Raw genomic sequence first — 15,041 nt, 5'->3', positions numbered from 1 at the left:
AAAAAAGATGTTGGAAAACATGTAGACATGACAGAGCTATAAGATGTCAGCCTCCAGCCATACTCATACACAGACTTCACGAGAATGTGGAGCCAACAGTTTTGCAATCAAACTGCAGGGTAGCCTTTTACATCCTCCTCTCTGGGCTCTTGCCTGAACATAACAATCCTGAAAAGCATGGCTACTGACACCCTGCTTTGTGACTCACTGAAGTATTTTGAGCCTTTGAATCACCCTGGGAAATCACATCTGGAAGTGCACTACGACATGCTATTGGGATCCGGAGGACAAGCACTAACCAAAAGCAGAGACCATTATCAACTGGTTTGCTATGGGCAAGCTATTCAAAACACAGTATTGGGTCCAACTCAAACCGCTGAATCCTGCCTGGCTTTTCCCACACATTGAAAGGATACACATGTGTTCCAGCCCTATCCTTAAAGTTCACCCCTTCCCCGTCCAATGCTGTCTTTTATTTTCTGTATTTTCCTCCCTCCAAATATCAACTGCAGCCACGTAAAGTAGAAAATTCTTATAAAATAGAAATACAACACTGGCAGATGGTGAGAATGAAACAACAGAACACTTTCTTCCTTCTTTACTAATTACACTGAAAAGAATTTACCTTGGCAGTGTCTTTTCAAAGCTGTACTACCAATTCCCAAATTTTCTTTGGTGATGCAGCCTGGTTAGATCTAGAGTTGCTCGTACTCAAACTCTCCTGTCTCCTCCCTGAGGCTTTTCGTCTTCAGACCTAAGTTAAACAGAGCACCAAACTTCTGTTTTACGAAGTTTCATATGTTTCCTACCTGCATATAATCTTTAGAGTGTTTTTCTTCCTTTAAAAGAAGCCAGACTGTGTTGTTATTGTATTAGAAGCTTATCTAGTGTTTGTTTCTTCAGTGCTCTAATGTTTAAATGGGGTTTACTAAGCAGCTGAATTTTAACTCTGTGTTCATTGAGGGAAAAAAATGCTGTGTTTTTATATAACATTCAGCTTTAGTCCCCTCATATTTTAACATTTAGCCTCCAGAACAAAAACACTTATTATTCAGCCCCTCTCACTGCTAAAAAACCAAGCTGTGCTGTGCTTTAAGTGCCTGATTCATCACTTGCTGGTACATCCTTTCATCACTTTTAAAATTAGTATGCGATAAGATGCTCAGGTTTTACACACTCGTTCTCCCCGTGCACACTGAAGTAACTACAGAGGCAGCAGAAAACCAGGCCAAGCTGCATTATCTGTCCATACACGCCTCGTAACGCAACACTGCTGCTCACAAGAAACCTTTTTATGTTTGAGCGGGACACCCTTTCCCTTACACCTACCCTAAAAAAAGCTGGATTCATCCTAAGGCTGCCGGAGGTCACTCTGCACTTCAACAGCATGCTGTGAGCGCCAGGACACAGCTTGCCCCCACGGGCAGGCAGCACCCACAGACAGGTAAGGTAAGGTGGTGTTAAGGCTGCTGCCCACTGCTGCCCGCCAGCACCCTGCCTCCAAGCCGCCATCGGCTGCTACAGGCTGCGGTGTCTACCTGGCTCTCAAAAATAACGGCAAAAATGTTCTGAGCATGTTATTTCACATCTAATGATCCAGGAGCACTGATGAGTTTAGGAGTCCCATGCAGGAGCGCTCATATATAAATCAATGCATATGCAATGAGTGCCAGATTTCCCCACAGAATATCTGGATTTGCAGCTTTTACCAACTCCACAATACAGGAGGCAAGAAAAAATAATTTTATGCCAGAGATCCTGAAAGAAATAGAAGCTACCTTGATGATGAAGCTTTTGTTTTCATTTTTAGGGCCTAAGTGAAAAAGCTTTATGCAGGCACTGATGGTGCAGTACAGAGAGGTATTAGGCGTTGGAGTTCCATTACAACTGGTTTTTCCTTCGAAAAGGAGATGGCACTTCTGGAAGAGCTTGAGGCACTCTGCAATGCTCCCTGCTTTATTCAGCACGGAAGCCATATTTAATTAAACTAGACAAAACAGATATTTCACCATTTTAGCTGGAAATGCTGGTGCAGGGGCTCCGCTAGCACAGGGATAGCCAACTGGGGCTTCCCAGCTCGCCAGCAGCCCATAAAGCTGCTACTGGGGGGCCCTGGCATTGTATTCAAAGCCACTTTTAATAGCCAATATGGTAAGCTGTGCAAGATATGATGTGTAGGGAGCCCCATAAAATCCTTTAATGGAAACAGCGGGCCTGTGTTGGAAAAAGTTTCAGGAGCTGCATACACCAGTATAAAGAGTTCAGCTCCCGTAAGGCACCACAGCCAGTGTGAGTGTAAAGGCTCCCATAACCCCAAACCTCACCCCCAGCTTCTGGGACGCCGTTTTCTGTAAAGAAGTTTGCGATGTCAAGGCACAGTTCATGCAGCAGGAAACATTGATATAACAATAACAGATCACTTTTTTCTCCTTTTTTTGTGCGTTAGACCATCAGAGGCAAGGTGAGTAGGTTAGCCAGTTAGAAGCCCATCAGTAAGACAGAATGGCAGGGCAATCCTCCTGGTCTACATGCTCTGGGAAGGCACCACGGATCTAACGGGGATACGTGGCTGCCACTGGGACAGTACCATTGAAGGTGCCCTTAGTGAGTTATTCTTAGGTAAAGGACTATCAGTTATAACTCCCTCTAGACGGAAGGCAGTCCGAGGCTGTCTCAAGGAGGGATATGTGCAACACCGAGGGTCTTTCTACCTCTTCTTTCTTCCATTACATACAAATGTCACGACCCTTCTCTTTAAGCAAAAGCTCTGCAGGTTTCTGCTACCGTCACCTGCAGTGCCGAGTATTACTCATTTCCAGACAAGAGGGAAGGCAGGACCCCCGCTCTGAAGAGTATTACAGAAATAAGTATGGGGATGAAGCCAGCAGCCCAGCCCACGGTTACGGAGCAGCCCTGACTCCTGCTTTGCTCCTGCTCCCGGACCCCAGTGGTACAGGGTGCAGCTTCTCCACTGTACGGGCACCTGCCGGTCAGCTACACTGAATACTCAGGATCCCAGCCTGGAAAAAAGGCTGCAGGACTGCAGGGAGCATCGAGGCACTTCTGCTTCAAGGAGCCTCATTAGGAAACAGATTCCCTGGATATATAGGCCTGTGCTTATGAGACTTTACCTACCACGTCATCTAAAACCCCCTTACGTAATTCACCAGAACAACGTGAGGGGCAGAATGTGACCATCACTGTGTAGTTGACTGGCACCCAGAATATACTTCTTGCCTGTTTACTTAAGTTCTCCACAGCCTCCCCTAGCTACTCAGAGCAGCCATCCCTTGACCAGCCTGAGGAAAAAACAGCAGCGGCTCTAAGCAGGCCAAGAGAAGACCACCACCAGTGAGGAGCCCTTACACACTGGACCTGGAAAAAAGCTGATCTCTCATATCTAAATATGAATGATACTGTAAATATTCAAAGGTATAACCACAAAAAAAGCACAAGCATCAACAGTCAGAATATGGAACACCCGCTGCTACAGATTAGATCTTCATTTCTAAAAATGATATGAAACCTGGAACATTAAAACCTCTGCTTGAACTGAAGTCTGTTTGATACTCATGTACAGTAATTACACTTTCACTCCTGCTTTGAAAGATTAAAAGCACTAACGTGGTCATCAGGGAATCTCATCTGTTTAAAGCCAGAAACAATCAGAATCCACAGAGGAAGGAAGGAAGGAAGGAAAGAATTAATACAATCACCTTTTCTTGATGCTTGTTTTGTGTGTAAGGTCTAACACATTGCCCAGTTTTCCACTCGAACTACCATTTCACATTGGCAAAAAAAAAAACCAAGCCCAACCAGTCTTTGGAAAACAGTGAATGACTTTTTCATGACTGAGTATCTGGTTTATATTTGAACATACAGGAAATAGATTCTCCTAATCAGCCCTTTTTACCTACTGCCAAAAATATGAGAGTGCAGCTTTACAGCCAAAGCAAGCTGTTATCCACTGCTTTTATAATTCACTCCAAACCCCTACATTAATGCAATATTGCAAATGAGTGCTTATATGCAGCAGAACCAGGAAAAGCAAATGACAGAGTCCCTCTGACATGTGCACAAATCCTACAGACTTCCTATTCTGGACCATTCTTATGCTGATTTTCCCCAGCACAATTTAATTTTATTAAAACCCCAAAGTAAATCCTATAAAAAACCATGCATACAAAACATAGGAAAAGTCATTTGTCCCTAGTAAACTCTCTAAGAAAATATACCTTTAAAACGTCTGTTTGCATACAGTATCATTCTGTTCATACTCTTTCTGCTTACAAAAAAATGAAGTTATCGCACATTCTGGCTAGTTTAAATGTGTTCTCATTTTCCAAAACACTTTTTTTTTTTTTTTTTTTTTTCTTCCAACAGAAAATACACTTTTGGCCATTTGTCCTAGAGAACGGCTCTTGTACCTTACTTAATGCACAATCGCTGCACAGGTGGCTTATGTACATGCAATTAATCAAAAAAAATCTACATATCAGATTTATTGTATGTGTGCCAAACAACTGCACAATTCATCAACATACAGTAAATTCATAGTATTTAGAGCACTTCAGATTCACTGTCCAGGTACAGGCCATATGGCCAGCCCTACAAAAACGTGACTTATTAGACACCAGCTACCAAATGTGGATGCTTGCCATGCAGCTGGAACAAGCATTTTATCAGAATCAGTAAGAGATAAAGCTCACAGCATCTTTAACACCGTTAAGTGACAGACGATTGATCCGTTTTCATTTCCTCTACCAGTCAGCGAGGACTTCCCCAAGGGAGGGAAACATTCATATGCACATGAGGAACACTTTCATTCTGACTTAAAGCCAGCAAGATCAAAAGAACATTCAAGATCTATAATTTGGGAGAACAGAAATTAGAAATAATAAGCCCAGGTCTGAAAAATATGACAAGTGTTTTAACAAAAATATGGCACAATAGTTAATGTATTGTGACAAGGCAGAAAACACTCGCTTCCTAAGACAGGGCACCTGAATAAACATTTATTACCCTGACCCAAGCGCAACCAAAGAGTTCCAGAGTTTATATGCTAATGTACCTTACTTCAAAGATTTCCTTAAGATACATCAGAAGGCAAAATCTCTAACGTCAAGAATTTTAGCACTGAAGAAAAGGGGGCTGACAAACTGTCATGCTGGCAAAAGCACAAGACACTGAGAAGTGTTCAAAGATACAAAACCTTTATTTTTCTTGAAATGGACTATCTCTGTTTCCTGCGATTGCAAAACCTGTACCTAGGTGAGCTTTGCTCCCACAGAGGACAAAAAAAAACCCGGTAAATATTTCCTTTTCCTAAGATACTCCCCAACAGCTACTGCTACCCTTCTAATTTTTAAATTACTTTGTGTTACTGGGTGCTTGCTAATCAGGAATTTGATCTTATGGCACCTGGGCAAGAGAGCGATGCAGCCAAAGCATTACAAAGAAAGGTCCTGTGGCAACACAGTTTACTGGCAGAAGGCTCAGGTCAGCTGCTGGGACTGTTTAGAGGACCGCTTGAAAGATTATTTTAAAAGTAAGTAAGATAAAAGGAGACAATCAACTTCACTAACTCAGGATAAATCCTAATAAGGTAAGGAGAGACCCGCTCAGGACAAACAGTGATGGACCCCAACAGGGACTACCAAAAGAAAGAACAAAGAGTTAAGCAAAAAAGTCACTGAATTTGGGGTGTTGTCTCTTTTTAAAGTGATCCACATTTCTCATGCTACTAAAGTAAGAGTGTAAGCCTTGTAAAAGGGTCTGTTTCTCTGCATACATTTAACTGTATCATGAAGGAGTTAAACCAGAAGTCTGACACCTTCAGCAGTAAGTTTAGGATGAAACAGTTGGGATAGATGGAGCATTAGGAGTCAGACATGGGTCCACAGAAACCAGTGGCTGGCCTTCGGTTGCAGGTCCGAGTAAGCGCTGCTCAACACCAAGTTTATCGTTTAAAAGCCTGTCCCGAGATGGCAAGCACAGATAATGTCTGTATTCCTCAGGATCCAGAGGCTCACAGCATGTGGTGCTTAGGACACCGCTAGATTTGGTCTGTAACATTAAAACCAGATCATGTTCTGGAAAATTACTTGGTTTCAGTTATCAGTATTCATGGCTGGTGCTCACTGTCCGGAGGAATGCCAGTTTAAAAGAAAAAGAAGTAGCCATCTATTCTAATTAGAAAACCGCTTTTGTAACCAATTACTCCTATGCCCCTAAAGTTTACTTATTGCTCCTGAAACCTGCTGGGATGATTTGTATGACAGTCACGTGGAAAGTTGTAATGTTTGGGAAAACAGAGTGGGCAAAGGGGAGAGTGGGTTGGTTGGGTTTGGATGGGAAGGAGGGTATTTCATGTTACAGGTACAGCTTCCTCCTTCTCAGACTGATGACCGAGAAGCAGAAGACCAGAAGCACTCACAGGTTGGGACGTGGGGGCCTGGTTTGTTCCCTGTGCAGCAAGCACGTGGGCAAGGGTTCCAGATCCAGGGCTGGGACACCAACCCCTCCTGATTTCTAGGTGGGGCTTAGACGAATTACAGGAAGTCAAAATAGTGAAGCTAAAAATGAAAAAAAAGATCACGCTTAGTAATGCTAAGGATAGTAAGGTCTTTTTCAAGGGTACTGGGCACAATGATTATTTACAAGATGGACATGATCTAACAACAATGCAGAAAACACATTAAGTTTCTAACACATAGATTACATAAAGAAAGAAGGCACCATTCTAATCGTGCAGTGATAGTCCTTCATTGTACACTGTACCAGAACAGCAAGATAGTACAGGGCTACCACACTAAGATGAGGTACCACCTGTTCATTTCTCACTGCGAATAAACAGACTCTCACAGCATGTGGCATAAATCCTAACAGGCTTGGTTGGATAAAGTGATCTCTGCTCCATTAGTAGCTTTTAATAAGGTCTATGATACCAAGGACATTCAAAAAACCTGGAGGACAGTTCATATTGTGTCAACATTCAAAGAAGGACAACCCAAGTAACTTACAGGCCATTTATAATCCAACATCAATCCAGACAAGGAAAGGAAATATTTTCAGGGGATTCATTTGATACAGAACCAATGAACAGCTATTAAATTAGTGCCAGATGTCATGGATTTATGGAAAATAGATCTAGTGAAACAAAGTAGGTTTCATCCTCTGATGAGTATACCAAATTTATCTGATTAAATAAGGGCTTACAAATGATGCACATCAATATTTGAGGCATTTCACTTTGTACTACCCAAAATTCTGATTAAAAATTTTGACGCTAAAAATAACCAATAAGCACATGTTCAAAAAACTGGCTGATCTCGGAGTCATCGCCAACGTAGAACTGGACCCTACTTGCAACATCTGTATCGAGGCTCTGCAAGAACATGTATTAGCCCAGTAGTATTTAACACCAAGTTGAACTGTTTCTCCATGCAGCATTGCTAATATCAAAATCAGCTTAAAATTTTGTGGCCCACCTTTAAATGACATTTTTAAACTGGAGAGAACACAAAAAAAGATTTGTAGTAAGCAACTAAAAGTTCAACTTGTTTAAACTTACAGAGGAGCTCTGAGAACAGACTTTACTGCAGTTTCCAAGTACCTCCATTGGAAAAAACCACGAACCTTACTTCATCTAAGGAAAGCATAAAAAAACCCCAAAACTCAGCTGTAGACCAAAGTTCTGGAAAGGGTAATTAATCAATGATCTAAATTACCAAAGCCAGTCACGTTGGATTCTTCAGCTCTTGATACCAAGAGATTAAGAATCAGAAACATTTCCAGAATATATACAACGGCAAAGTACAAATTTGTGTTAGTCATGTAAAATTTACTGTCTTAATACAGGGTAAGTACAAGAAGTACAATGGCTAGTGATATACAGGAGGATCAGACAACCTTTTCAACACACCCTTCTGGTCTTACTTTCTTTAACTGTACAAATGATACCAAAAAAAAAAAAAAAAAAGGCAATTGAAGATAAAAGCTAAGAACCTTTAGGCAACAGCTGTATTTTTAATCTCTACAAAAGAAAGTTAACATTAACATTGCATCAATAGTGAAGAAGTTTTATTTATACAAATAAAGAAGAAAAAGACACACCATTCTCCTCTTTCATTTACTGTATTGTCTTTAATACTTACAGACTGCTTGACTTGCTGTTGCTGACAGGAGGAGAATGAAGTAGAATGTGTCCAGTACAGTACAACATGAAACTGATAACATTATCCTACTTGAATGTCAAGTTTGCTTTGGTAGCGCATGAGTGATATGAAGCCAGAGGAAAAAAAAAAAAATCAGCAACAACAAAAATCCCCAAGACACTTAGGGGAAAAAACCCAGCTAAAATGAGCAATTGATCTCAGGGAAATACAGCTTGGAAAGGGGCACTATTGATAAGAAAAAAAACACAGGAGGAGAAGACCTCAAAAACAGATGGGAAGACAGGTGGCAGCATAAAGATCAGAAATAAAATACTGCATGGCTTGAGAAATTTAGCTGTAGGAACAAACTGTACAACTAGATTAAGGAGGAGGGTCAGAGTTGCTAGAGCACTTCACTACTTTCTCTTCTATCAAAACCACACAGGGTTTGTCAAAGTTTGCATAATGCCTGCTGGATCACATACAGGATAAACAGCTTGCCAGGCTGTGCTTCTGTTTGTTCAATTCTACTGCCTGCATCAGGAGCTGGAAACATTACTTTCAGAAATTCCAGCAAAATTTCATCTTCTAGGACAAGAGTAACATCCCTGTCGCCAACTGATGGAATTAATGACACCAAACTACTGCCAAAAAAAATACAGAAAAGCTCCAGTGTCAATGAAGCGACACTTACACATGGAACCTTTGCCCCGCACGAAGTAAAACGCCAAATCCCTTTAAGCCAGTGTGACACAGACATAATCTACTACTAGCTCCAATACAGTTAATAATGAAGAAGGTCTGTGAGGAATGAATACGTGAGGAATGAGAAAATTCTTTATGGAAAACAAAAAGACTCAGATGATCTTGATACCACCTGGTATCCCAATGACAGAGGAAAAAGTTGCCTGTCCAGGTATCTTGAAAATTAGTTGTGGTTTGCTGAGCAAGCAATATGTAGCCATTTCTTCATGGTCCACATTTACCTCTGTATGTGACAGTTTACTATAGATGAGGAGCTTGACTAATTACTGTTATCACCTAACCTGTTTCACTGATGAGCAGTTACTGCTCTTGCGTAAATACCATCTTTATATATACACTAACCTTTATAGCAGATGGAATATTCCTTTTCACTTCCTGAATTCAATGACAACCTGTTTGTTTTTTTTTTTTTTATGCAGACTACTTTGCAACCTTGAAGGTTCACAAACAAACGTGAAACTAGCACTGAAGCTCTCATGTAACAGTTCTGAATTTTGGTTACACTCCTGCAAATAACATCTCAATTAGCTATAGGATGGCCCAAAGATTACAACCCAAATTACTGAAAAGGCAGCAGTCCTTGTCCTGTATCATCATCTCATAAAAAAAAGCTCGAACCCAGAAAACCATTCACTGCCTTTCTCAGTGCACTTTGTGTCCAGTTGAGGTTTGTCCATTCACCATCACTGCAGTTCACACAAACTGAGCCTTACAAAAGCCACCTTGTCCAATCTGTCAGTATTTCTCCACCACATGAGCACACAGGGGAACTTTCAGCATATCTTCTCTACAGAATTTCTCTGGTCCAAAACATCAAGTAGTGGTTTCGCACTTTGACATAAATCATGAGAAACAATACACATTCAAAACTGAAATCTCTCATGAGGAATCATTAAAGATAAAGAGGGTACTGTATGAATACTTTACAAAAAGCAAATTATTGAATTCATGGTACTGCCAAAACTCTGGATAATTTCATTCCTTGACTGTGCTCTCAAGTTTCAGCAACGTACAAAGAATTCATTTTCACCTTTTAATCTTATGGATTAAATACATTTGAGAAAAAATTTGGAGCAGAAAAGAGACCTCCCAGTTTATAATTCACATATTAAAGAGGACCTCCTGCTAAGAGCAACTATTTTCTAAATATTGATTTAACAAAATTCATCACTTCAAATGTGTGGATTATGATGTTTGCACCAAAATAAATGGTTCCCAGTGCAAAAACTGCCATACTTGATGAAATATGAAAGCAAGTGTTTTTATAGGAAAACAAAATATTATGGAACACTTAAAACAATGAGAAAATTTCAGACATCACAAACAAAACCCAAGAAGGCTGCAAAATCTGCTTCTTCCTGCCATTACTAAATATTTTGCTTTTTAATTCTGTAAAGACTGAATAATCCTGAAACATCCGAGGAAAATACAATTCACTGTTGATTTCTGGGAGAACAAAAAAAAAGTCAGATTTAATTTTTCCTTTATTTTTACAATTAGCCTCAAGTGGAAGGCACTACAAAAAAAGAAGCCTTATTTTCTGCTTTCCTGCAAATAATGAAACCTCAACAACCTTTCTACATATATTCTTAACATATTCTTCTGGCATGCTGTTAAGTAAAGAGTTAACTGATTTAATTGTTATAAATGTCAAGGGATTTGAGGGCACTGGGCTCACAAAATGTGCTCAACATTTGGCAAAACTGGACTTTTCTAATACCTCTGAATTTATTTATTTATTGAATCTTTCCATCCTGATTCAGTAGCTAGCAGAAATTGTCCAATTTTAGGGAACACAATCCATTTGATTTCTGGTCTAAAGGCCAAAACCTGGCTACCTTTTAAATAAGAGAGGGGCAGGTGAAAGGCATGGTGCAAGAATTATCTTGCCTTAAACAAATATACTGAATGAAAGGCGGTGAAGTCCAGGGACATGAACGCACGCAGAAGTAGTAACATATAAGTGACAAAACAGTCCTGAAAATACAAAAAGTATGAGCACTAGTAGACCTTGCTAATAATACACAAAATATGACTGGCTTTCCTTTTATATTTAATTTTACTGCAGCCAAAGTGTTCAGTACGCTCTCCATAGATGACTATTGCTCACAAAAACAGGAAAAAGGAATTAGATGCTTCGCTGTTCACAGGCCACTTCTGACTTAATACACTTAACAAGATACATGAGTAAAAGACAGATTCAGACAAAAATCAATTTATTCCAACAAGCTCTCCAAGTGGAAAAAATGTCTGACCTTGCACGTGGGTTTAGCCTCTTAATTAATACTACCTCTAGGGAGACAATAATGCTCGCAAGTCCTGCAACATTAATTTTTTTTTATTGGAACAGATTATCTTTTTGAATTGTATAATATCTGCCCATTGATGCAGCCATCCATGAAATTATTCCTTCATTAAATGCCTACCCTCCTCAAACAAGACAGGCCACAATATTGAAGAAGTCTTGCTCCTATTACAACATCTGCTAAAACCTGGCCCTCCTTGAAAATAAGAAAACCTCTTTGGAAGAGGGGGGTCTCAGAGCCACCACAGTTAGCATCTGCCACCTCACATGAAGCACTCCTACAAGCACCACACTTCCTAATAAAATAATTGCTAAGAAAAAGATTCGAAGCCATCTCTATGCCTAGTATTAAAAGAGAGGGGGTCACTCAGAGGTTAAATTCTAACATAAATTCCTTTATTAATCAAAATTTGGGGGCGGGGGAGAGTAGTTGTGGTTGGTACAAATGCTAGAACCATATTGTAATTGTCCTAAATTAGAAGCAGCTCCCTCCTGCTCAAGCCCCATTTAAGGAAAGCTGGCATACTGCCAGCTACGCTAATTAAAACACTTGCAAATACTGTCCCTACGCACCTTCATCACAGACCTTTCCAGATGAGAAGTCGCATGCCTGATTTATATCAATATGATCAGACAACGTACCGAGATATAAAGAAAAGTGCCTACAGCAAGCGTTTTAAGTCACGTATTTGCTACAGTGCAAGTCAGTAACTCAAGACACCGGAAAATGAGAGCATGAGACCTGGGAGATTTTGAGCTGCTGTTCTCTGGTGGTGCCAAATTTCAGAAAGAACCTTACCTCACTTGAGAAATGCTGCATTTTCCAATTTAGAAGAATTCCTACTCTTAAACTAAAAATGCACTAAAAGGTTTTCAGACATGGCTGGGAGCAATCCACGTTGATGACACTTTAGATGGGTCTAGGTTTGCAGGGAGAACATGGGGCTGAGGAGCATCCTGCCCTGTCCCATCTCCAGCCCATCGCTCCATGCCACCAGCTGTGCTGCCTCCATTACAGGAGCAGCTCAGTAGTAAGAATGAGCACCCACAATTGGAGGAAATGAGGCAGAAAATTATTTTTGCCACTGAAAAGAGTGTCTGTGGACCTGTACCCAGGAGTGGTATCCTCAGTATCTAAACTGCTGCTGGGAACGGACCCTATACTCCTAATGGTGTAAAGATACTTTTCACACTGCTACAAGTTTATTACCTAAAAGCAAAAAGGATTCTCTATGGAGTACAGTATGACTTATATTAAGAAAGAAGGTTAAAAAGGTTTCTATATTGCAAGACTGAGAAAAAGAAAGAGCAGATTCCTCTAATTGAAGACATACTAGTTTCCAATCCAGTTCAACTTTTTCAGTTGCTCATAGTTTTATCAAACACTTCTTTTCAGTCATTCTCATTGCCCAAAGGGAAAATGTTGCTAAATTCAGCTAACATGCATGTATGTGTTACTGAGTCAAAGGTGAATGAGCCACACAAATGTTCTCCAAGTACACCAGATGAGAAATCTTGCGATTAGGGAAGATTTCAGGCAAGTATTATTAACTTGGCTTGGGTTTACGTAGACTTCCTCTGGATTTAAAAATTAACTCTATATCTAAGAAAATAAGTTCAGATGAGAGCCTTGTATATTTTAATTTAGTGCCACGGTCCCCTGAAAGGTTTAGCAGATTATGTTTTTCATTCTTCTAATTCTTTAAGACTCTCCAACTTCACGATGAATGCCTGTATACTCAGCTATTTCAATAGTTAATGTCTCAGGGGGAAAAAGTATTTTTCAAATGCAAATTTCATTCACAATTTTTAATTTTTCAAATGTAAAATCTAAATTAGCACTAAAAGATCATAACTTACTTTAATTATTGTGTGGGGTTTTTACAGTGTTAGTTGGTATTCTTATACCCAGGGCCCTTCTGAATCAGAGTAGCTTTGGCAGTTCTGGGATTTCAGTCAAAAAAAGAAAGTTAGGGAAGAGGCAGGCAAGTCCAAGCTAGGAGCTCCTCAGTTGTTGATGAATTTCAGTTTTAAGCCCAAGAGATAAAACACTGAGATAAAGCTATTCAGAAAGCACAGATATGGACATCAGTTTGTTCTGTAGAGTTTTCCTTTCTCCTATAAGCATTTTACTCCTGGGAGCTTACCGATTTTAGAAACTGTACAAAAATATAGCACCTATTTCATATTAGGTCAATTGAAACAGAACTACCTACATAAGTGAAAACATCCCAAGTGATTTTTGTCCTTACTTATCTACCCAGGATGTCCTGGATCACAGACTTGGAGTTCTCTGAGAGGGCAACAAAAGCAGAAAAATGCAGCTCACAGTAGCTTATACAACAATCTTCTACTCAACTTCATTTTCAAATTCTTATGCACTAGAAAATTGTGCAATGCCAAAAAAACAAACACTTCAGGTTGATTAAAGAACAAAATCATACCTCCAAAAACTCTAGCTTAAAATTGACAAGCAGGATAGAAGACACTAATGAAAAGGAAGTTGTAAATCTTATAGCCACAGGAATGTCTCAGCAAGTAACATCTAAAATAAGTCAACTGAAAACCCATATGTATGTGTTTACTGTATTTCTTAGCCCTTGTATGCCAGCAGTATGTTATTTGCCTTTTCTCAGCACATTCAGCATCTCAAAACACTTGATATCAGATACAAATTATATGTACCACCTGAACAACTGTTAAGAGACAGAAGGATGGGAACCAAAAACATGTGTTTAAAACGTATGGACAACTGGCAGCTTTTAAATTACTTTGCTGCTACTTTTACTGTAAAAATAATCAAAACCTGCATCAAAACTACAGCAGGAGTATGCTGAAATACATGGTAGGACCCTGATCCCCTGAGCATCCAGGCCTACACGTCCCTCTCCCTGGACCTGCGGTTGGCAGCTGGTCCAGCTTATCATGACCTCAAGCCTAGGAGGGATTCCAGTAGTTTTAAAAAGGCAAACTAACAACATTCATATTAAAATGCACACACACCTCTCATACTAAAACTATGCCCAGCTACAATACCATTAGCCTTCAGCTCAATAGTTCAAATATGTTCAAATTTTGACAACACAACATCTTTGATGTACGCTTCCTGAAGCTGCTCTTAAATTGCACTTCCATACTTGCTGCTCATATAGCTATGATTGTAGCATTCTTTCTGATATTAGTTTTAAACTTCATAACTGAAAAGAAAAAATAAACTTTTGGGTGGTAAATACAAATCACATTTGCACTGGGACAAAGTTTTCTTCCTGGACAGAGATGGAAGGAAAGAAGAGCAGCGGACTAGAGCTCTCCTATCCTATAAAGCAAAGAGAAGCACATCTGCTATGTCGGGAGCAGGTTCCACGAGTGCTATGTATGAACAAACTCATCTGGGAAGGTGAGGGCACTGCTACAGGGGCATGCACCTAAAGCAGAAAATACCTAGGCATATCTGATGGTGCACAAGCTGAACTTGAGCAAACCTTCAAATGCCTGCTGAGTACAGGACATATTTTTAGCTTTCTTTACAAACTGAAAAGAGTAGTTCCCAAAGCTTGAAAATGGATTATTTAATTTAATTTTATTTTTCCTGGCATTTTATTGAAAACACTCTTAAGACTGTTTTCAGGTTAAGAAAAACAAGCGAAGGGAAAATGCACAGGTTAGAGTTCGCTCTTCTTGAAATTTAGCCCAGAATTGCTAAGTGCTAATCTCTGGAGGAAAAGCAAACTAATTCTGTAAGAGTGGCTCTGATTTTAGGCCATACGACCTGTTTCTCACATCTCTCACAGGTTTCATATAGCTCTTGACAATCT

At 39.9% G+C, this 15,041-nt stretch overlaps 1 protein-coding gene across 4 annotated transcripts in view; it reads right to left on the bottom strand.

The window, feature by feature from the left end:
- BMPR1B (bone morphogenetic protein receptor type 1B) overlaps nt 1–15,041 on the bottom strand; it is a 259,567-nt gene that overhangs the window by 167,627 nt on the left and 76,899 nt on the right. Inside the window, exon 1 of one of the 4 annotated variants that reach the window (XM_030023227.1) lies at nt 8,157–8,178. The exons of the other annotated variants lie outside the window; for them this stretch is intronic. The gene's annotated coding sequence lies outside the window, so the exon portion shown is untranslated. Of the gene's footprint in view, nt 1–8,156; nt 8,179–15,041 lie in introns of those variants that run through there. 4 annotated transcript variants of the gene reach the window in all.

Source organism: Aquila chrysaetos, chromosome 1, assembly GCF_900496995.4.
Source record: "Aquila chrysaetos chrysaetos chromosome 1, bAquChr1.4, whole genome shotgun sequence".
Taxonomy (NCBI): domain Eukaryota; kingdom Metazoa; phylum Chordata; class Aves; order Accipitriformes; family Accipitridae; genus Aquila; species Aquila chrysaetos.
This window is presented reverse-complemented; position numbering and strand designations above follow the sequence as displayed.